We start from the raw sequence: 8,691 nt of genomic DNA on the forward strand, positions 1-8,691 counted from the left end.
TGAGATATACAAGTTTAAATTGCAAAAAGTAATTTGTTTTGGATAAACAATATTGTGACATGTGTGCTAATTACATGTTGACACATGGATGCTAGCTTTTTTTTTTCTCTGCCAAATTCCTTCCCACTCCTCTATTTACTTTTGAGTCCTCCTATTGACAAATTAAAACGGTAGCTGCTAGCGTTTTATCACAGCTCAGTTTAGAATAGATAAGGAAACCTATTATCCAAGCTACGGGATGAGCTACGGTGTCCTCTTGTTTCATTATTTTTCTACCTTTCACTTATTAGAAAAATGCTAATTATAAAATATTCAATTTCTTTTTTATCTATATTTATGTGTAATAACTAAAAAGAAAATTTAAGATTGCCTAATTTATAATAAGATATAATATACACATAAAATATTTTTCAAAATAATATGCTTAAAAAGAGATATTTTTGATTGAAAACTAAACTAATCTAACTAAAGCAATTTCAAACAATGAAAAAGTAAGAACTTATACATTAACATAAACGTGCATATGAGACTAGTAATAGCTTATTGTACATCGAGGTTCGAGGATTTGTAAGGAGTCTAAATATTATCATATAAATAGGATTATTATTCCTAGCGTGTTCTCTCCATCTTATTTTCAATTCAGTTACAATTAGTTGGATTCATGCTCCGTTTGGTAGGGTGTAAAATATTTTCCATGAAAATTAGTTTTCCTTTTCCTCTCATTTTCCGTTGTTTGGTATGCTAAGAGTTGTAAAACAGGCTTTCCATCAAAGTAGCTATAAGTGGAAATTATTTTCCTTTAAAAAAGAAGGAAAACACATTTTTCTCCCTTCTTCTTAGCAACCTTTTAGGGTCTGTTCTCTTCGGCATAGAACAGCTGAAGTGAACTGAGCTGAAGTGAACTGAACTGCACTGAGCTGAACTGAACTAAACTAAACTGAGCTGAACTGAACTGAACCGAACTGAATTGAATTGAATTAAACTGAATTGAATTAAATTAAATGTAATAAATATATAAATAATATTTAAACAATAATAATATGAATATTAAATAATAATTATAATGATAAGTAATAATAATGACTAATTAATAATGAATAATAATAGTATTTTGGATATTTTTAAATGATAGTTAAAAATAAATAATATTAATAATAATAAATTATTAATGATAATAATTAATGATAATAATGATAATTAATAATACGGTTTTTTCACCAAATACCCCGAGTTTTCACGAAATTCACCGGGTACCCCCGCACTTTTAAAAATACACAGGGTACCCCTAAGTTTCAACATAATACACCCCAATACCCCTAATGACTAACGGTGTTAACTGCCGCTAGTGTTAACCCTAATTAAACTCTAATCAGCCCTAATTAACCTAACTTAACCCTAATTAAACTCTAATTAGCCCTAATTAATCTAACTTAACCCCAAACACTAACACTAAACCCTAACCACCCTCCCCACCACCCCATCCACCCACCACCCTCCCCAACCACACCCTACCCACCACCCCAACAGACCCCCCCGTCCCCCGACCCCCAGCCGCCGACCCTCCTACCCTCCGCAGCACCCCCTCCCCTCCACCGCCGAGGCCCCCTTCCCCTCCCTCGCCAGCCGCAACCCCCATTTTCGCAATCTCTCTTTCCTCTGTTTTTCCCAAATCCCAAATTCATATTGAAGAAGATCGAAATTTTCGCAAACTCTCTCTCCTCTCTATTCTTCGTCAATTCGATCTTCTTCCTAGTCTATTTCGTCGGTTTTCGATTTCGACGGGGTGGGGGAGGGGTGGGGTTTTGGGCATCGATTTGACGGGGTGGGGTACGTGGGGTTTCGAGCGTCAATATCGACGGGATAGGGGGAGGGGTAGGGTTCTCACGACGGGGTGGGGGAGAGGTGCGGTTCTCGCGACGTGGTGGGGGAGGGCCTGCTATGGTGGGGTTTGAAAGGGGGGCTGCGAGCTGGGGGTGGGGAAGGGCTGCTGGAAGGGAAGTGGCTGCTGGGGCGGTCGTGGTTAGGGAGGGGGCGGCGCCGGTGGTTGGGGGAGGAGGGTCTGCTGGGTGGTGGGTAGGGTGGGGTTGGGGAGGGGGGTCTGCTGGGGGTGGTGGGAAGGGTGGTTAGGGCTTAGGGTTATGGTTATGGTTAGGGTTTAGAGTTAGGATTAGGGTTAGGTTAGTGCTTAATTAGGGTTAAAAACAACAAAATAAGGGATAATGACTAACGGCAGTTAACGCTGTTAGTCATTAGGGGTATTGGGGTGTATTATGTTGAAACTGAGGGGTACCCCGTGTATTTTCAAAAGTGCGGGGGTACCCGGTGAATTTTGTGAAAACTCGGGGGCATTTGGTGAAAAAAACGTTAATAATAATTATTTTATATTATTTGTATTAATATTTTAATACTTGATGATGATTATATAATAACAATAATATCTAAGAAGTAAATTAATATTACTATTTTAATAATTAGATTTAATAATATAATAATATTTAGTAATAAAAATAATAATTGGGTTGGACCACGCAAAATTACATTATAAATCGTTTTGACGCGATTTGATTGGTTTATGGGCTAAAAAACGTGGGTTTATTTGTGTTTTTGACCTAAATCATGTTCCTCCTAATAATAATAGTAATAATAATGAGTAAAGCTATAATAAACAATAATATATTGAAATAATAATAATAATAATAATGATATAAAAATAAATAATAATTATAAGGGTAATTAGTAAAATAAATTAGACCAATATAATAATAATACTTAACAAAATAGTTGTAAAAGAATGGAGTTGAACTGAACTGAATTGAATTGAGGAGAACTAAACTGAGCTGAACTGAACTGAACTAGACTGAAAATAAGCTGGGGAGAACAGGCCTTGAGGGTCTGTTCTGCCCAACTTATTTTCAGTTCAGTTCACTCAGTCAGTGCAGTTCAGTTCAGCTCCAATCAGTTCAGTTCAGTTCAGTTCAGCTCCAATCAGTTCAGTTCAGCTCCATTCTTTTATAACCATTTTGTTAAATATTATTATTATGTTAGACCAATATAATAATAATACTTAACAAAATAGTTATAAAAGAATGGAGTTGAACTGAACTGAATTGAATTGAGGTGAACTAAACTGAGCTGAACTGAACTGAACTGGACTGAAAATAAGCAGGGGAGAACAGGCCTTAAGGGTTTGTTCTCCCCAACTTATTTTCAGTTCAGTTCACCTTAGTTCAGTGCAGTTCAGTTCAGCTCCAATCAGTTCAGTTCAACTCCATTCTTTTATAACCATTTTGTTAAATATTATTATTATGTTAGTATAATTTATTTTACTAACTACTCTTATTATTATTATTATTATTATTATTATTATTATTATTATTATTATTATTATTATTATTATTATTATATATCATTACTATTAAGTATTATTATTATTATCATTATTATCATTATTATTATTATTATTATTATTATTATTATTATTATTATTATTATTATTATTATTATTGTTTCTATATATTATTTGTTTATTATAGCTTTACTAATTATTATTACTATTATTATTCTCCCTTCTTCTTAGCAACCTTTTACTCTCCTCTTATCTATCCTCTTCCTCCTCCTTCTATATTTCTCATTTCCATAACTTTTTTTGGATTGAACCAAACAAAAGAAAATTAGCTTCAGAATTGATTTTTTCATGTAAAATGTTCTACATTGAAAATGTTTTACATCCAACCAACAGAGCCTCGGTTCCAATCACTTTTATTCAGCTCCTAATTTATTTCTCTAATAATAAAATAATATAATTTATTATTAATAATTACAATTACGATTATATTTTTATCATCATCATCATCATCATCATCATCATCATCATCATCATCATCATCATCATCATCATCATCATCATCATCATCATCTTCATCATCATCATCATATCATCATCATCATCATCATCACTATTACTATTACTATTACTATTAAAATTACTATTATTATTATTATTATTATAATAATAATAATAATAATAATAATAATAATAATAATAATAATAATAATAATAATAATAATAATAATTATTATTATTATTATTATTATTATTATTATTATTATTATTATTATTATTATTATTATTATATATTATTATATTATTATCTACCATCTACTAGAAGTTGTTGTGCTCTAAGCATATTAGCAAGACTTACAAATATTTCTCTACTTAGCCGAAGTTATTCTTTACACATGTTATGATGATTTGTCAACAGTTAAGATCCTAGGTATAAATGATGCCACCATTCTCCCCCCGAATGCAAAGACGTCTGTTCAACTTGGGCTGTCAATCTCCTAAACTCATGCAATGCTATACGCGTCAAACGAACTTTGTTGCACCAAATCTCCATCCATTCTACATAGGCACACATACATTTGATGCAATTTGATTTAGACAAACATATAAAATCCGATAATAACTAAAAGTTCCACAATAAGTTCCACATGTATAATACGATAATAACAATAAGTTCCACATATAAAAACATCATAAACATAAAATAAGTAAAAGTTCTAACTTAAAAACAATCCACCATCAATTCACACAATTTTAACTAGATTATCTTTCGCAACCATCTAAGTCATAAAACATATTATTATCATTTATAGGCATCTCTGGCCTACTCCATCCGTTTCCTAAAGATCTTTCCTCTTTCCGTTTAAGTGCGTTTCCAAAAGATCTTCCCTCTTTTACTTTATTCCTTATTTGGAATTTATTTTTCGCTTTTTACCCTCTCATGTCTCTATTAGATGGTCTACCATTACATTATTAATTCCATTTTACTCCCTTTCTCTCTCCTATTTAAACCCCTTTTTATTTGTTTATTCATTTTAACCCCTTTCTCTCTCCTACTTTACCCAACCCACGCCCCCCACACAATTGATTCTCATTGGTATATATAATAACAGTAACAAGGAAGATCTTTAGGAAACGGAGGGAGTATTAACATAATCATTTGAAAGTGCACAATGCTTCCTCAAGAAATGAAGTCTGCTGCCATCATTACGCAATGAGACGAAAATATATTATATTATTAAAAACTATTATTATCATCAATTATATCATATTATATTACACTACATTATATTATATTATATTATATTATATTATATTATATTATATTATATTATATTATATTATATTATATTATATTATATTATATTATATTATATTATATTATATTATATTATATTATATTATATTATATTATATTATACTCCCTCCGTTTCCTAAAGATCTTTCCTCTTTCCGTTTACGTGCGTTTCCAAAAGATCTTCCCTCTTTTACTTTATTCCTTATTTGGAATCCCCCCCCCCCTTTTACCCTCTCATGTCCCAATCATATGGTCCACCATTACATTATTAATTCAATTTTACTCCCTTTCTCTCTCCTACTTTAACCCCTTTTTATTTGTTTATTTATCTTAACCCCTTTCTCTCTCCTACTTTACCCACTTCACACCGCACACAAGTGGATTCTCCTTGGTATCTGTAGGAATAGTAACAAGGAAGATCTTTAGGAAACGGAGGGAGTATTATGTTATGTTATGTTATGTTATGTTATGTTATGTTATGTTATGTTGTATTGCATTGTATTGTATTGTATTGTATTGTATTGTATTGTATTGTATTGTATTGTATTGTATTGTATTGTATTGTATTGTATTGTATTGTATTGTATTGTATTGTATTGTATTGTATTGTATTGTATTGTATTGTATTGTATTGTATTGTATTGTATTGTATTGTATTGTATTGTATTGTATTGTATTATACTGTATTGTACTGTAATGTACTGTATTGTACTGTAATGTACTGTATTGTACTGTAATGTACTGTATTGTACTGTATTGTACTGTATTGTATTGTATTGTATTGTATTGTATTGTATTGTATTGTATTGTATTGTATTCTATTGTACTGTACTGTACTGTATTGTATTGTATTCTATTGTACTCCTTCTGTTTCCTAAAGATCTTCCCTCTTCCCGTTTAAGTGCGTTTCCAAAAGATCTTCCCTCTTTTACTTTATTCTTCATTTGAATTTTTTTTTTTCCGTTTTTACACTCTCATGTCCCTATCATATGGTCCACCATTACATTATTAAGTCAATTTTACTCCCTTTCTTTCTCCTACTTTATCTCCTTTTTATTTATTTATTTATCATAACCCCTTTTCTCTCTCCTACTTTACTCACCCCATACCCCACACAAATGGATCCTTCTTGGTATCTGTAGAAACAGAAACAAGGAAGATCTTTAGGAAACAGAGGGAGTATTATGTTTATATTATGTTGTATTATGTTATATTATGTTATATTATATTATATTATGTTATGCTCCCTCCGTTTCCTAAAGATCTTCCCTCTTTCCGTTAAAGTGCGTTTCCAAAAGATCTTCCCTCTTTTACTTTATTCCTTATTTGGAATTTGTTTTCCCCTTTTTACCCTCTCATGTCCCTATCATATGGTCCACTATTACATTATTAATTCAATTTTACTCCCTTTCTCTCTCCTACTTTAACCCCTTTTAATTTGTTTATTTATCTTAACCTCTTTCTCTCTCCTACTTTACCCACCCCACACCCCACACAAGTGGATCCTCCTTGGTATCTGTAAGAACAGTAACAAGAAAGATCTTTAGGAACGAAGGGAGTATTATACATATTATATTATATTATATTATATTATATTATATTATATTATATTATATTATATTATATTATATTATATTATATTATATTATATTATATTATATTATATATATTATATTATATTATATTATATTATATTATATTATATTATATTATATTATATTATATTATATTATATTATATTATATTATATTATATTATATTATATTATATTATATTATATTATGTTATGTTATATTATGTTATATTATGTTATATTATATTATCTTATATTATATTATATTATATTATATTATATTATATTATGTTATGTTATGTTATGTTATGTTATGTTATGTTATGTTATGTTATGTTATGTTATGTTATGTTATGTTATGTTATGTTATGTTATGTTATGTTATATTATGTTATATTATATTGTATTGTATTGTATTACTACCTCCGTTTCCTAAAGATCTTCCCTCTTTCCGTTTAAGGGTGTTTCCAAAAGATCTTCCCTCTTTTGCTTTATTCCTTATTTGGCAAAACAAATTTCCCTATTTACCTTCTCATGTCACTATCATATGGTCCGCCATTACATTATTAATTCAATTTTACTCCCTTTCTCTCTCCTACTTTAACCCCTTTTTATTTGTTTATTTATCTTAACCCCTTTCTCTCTCCTACTTTACTCACACCATGCCCCACACAACTTGATTTTCCTTGGTATCTGTAGGAATAGTAAGTGGGAAGATCTTTAGGAAACGGAGGGAGTATATCATATTATATTGTATTGTATTATATTGTATTATATTACATTATATTACATTATATTGTATTGTATTGTATTACATTACATTACATTACATTACATTACATTACATTACATTACATTACATTTCATTACATTACATTATATTATATTATATTATATTATATTATATTATATTATATTATATTATATTATATTATATTATATTATATTATATTATATTATATTATATTATATTATATTATATTATATATTATATTATATTATATTATATTATATTATATTATATTATATTATATTATATTATATTATATTATATTATATTATATTATATTATATTATATTATATTATATTATATTATGTTATGTTATATTATATTATATTATTTTATTTTATTTATATTAATATTGTTATAGTGTGTGAGAGAGAATGAGAGGAGCATGAGAGAGAGAAAAAGAGATAGAGGAGAGAGAGGAATGATTGAATAAAATCTCGTGTCTTGGCCTTGTTGCGATCCCATCACATTTTTTTAAGCTGCTTTTTTTTTTTTAAAAAAATTGGGGATACAACTGTAGCGAATGTATTTAACCATGTACATTGAATCTTGGAAAGAATTGAACAAACAAACTTGCATATGCTATTCTTGGAATTACATTTACTTTGTGAAGTATTTTATATATAGTTTGAAACTAAAATTATGATAGTAAATCATATGTTAATACTAATTATATATGTACAACGTCACATCTATACATATCTGACAAATGGTAAGATAAAGAGATCTTCATATTAAGTGGGAAAAAAGAGTATGATAAAACTCTTTCCAATGGAGGGATCATCAACAATTTGGATTGCTATCGACATAGCTTTGCAACTGTAAACGAGTTAAACTCCATAAAGTTGATGAATTTTAATTTGGTTACTTTCTAATATATTCAATGATCAACATCCAATTTCACTACAGTCTACATAAGGGAGTCTGCTTAATCCGACAAGCTCAAAATCTATGACAATTGGGAGAAGATAGTACCTTTAATTTGGTACCCGTATATTTAGATCGGTCCACCACTGCCTTCATATTCTAAACCAAATCTATATCTCTCTATCACCTCTCCATTATCTCTAATACATAAAAAATATAACTATTAATAATATAAAAATAATTTTTTGATATAATATCCATAAAAAATGCATAAAAATATTGTAAAACTAATTTTTCCATAAAAATTATGTAAAAGCCA

This window comes from Beta vulgaris, chromosome 4, assembly GCF_026745355.1.
Source record: "Beta vulgaris subsp. vulgaris cultivar EL10 chromosome 4, EL10.2, whole genome shotgun sequence".
Lineage (NCBI taxonomy): Eukaryota > Viridiplantae > Streptophyta > Magnoliopsida > Caryophyllales > Amaranthaceae > Beta > Beta vulgaris.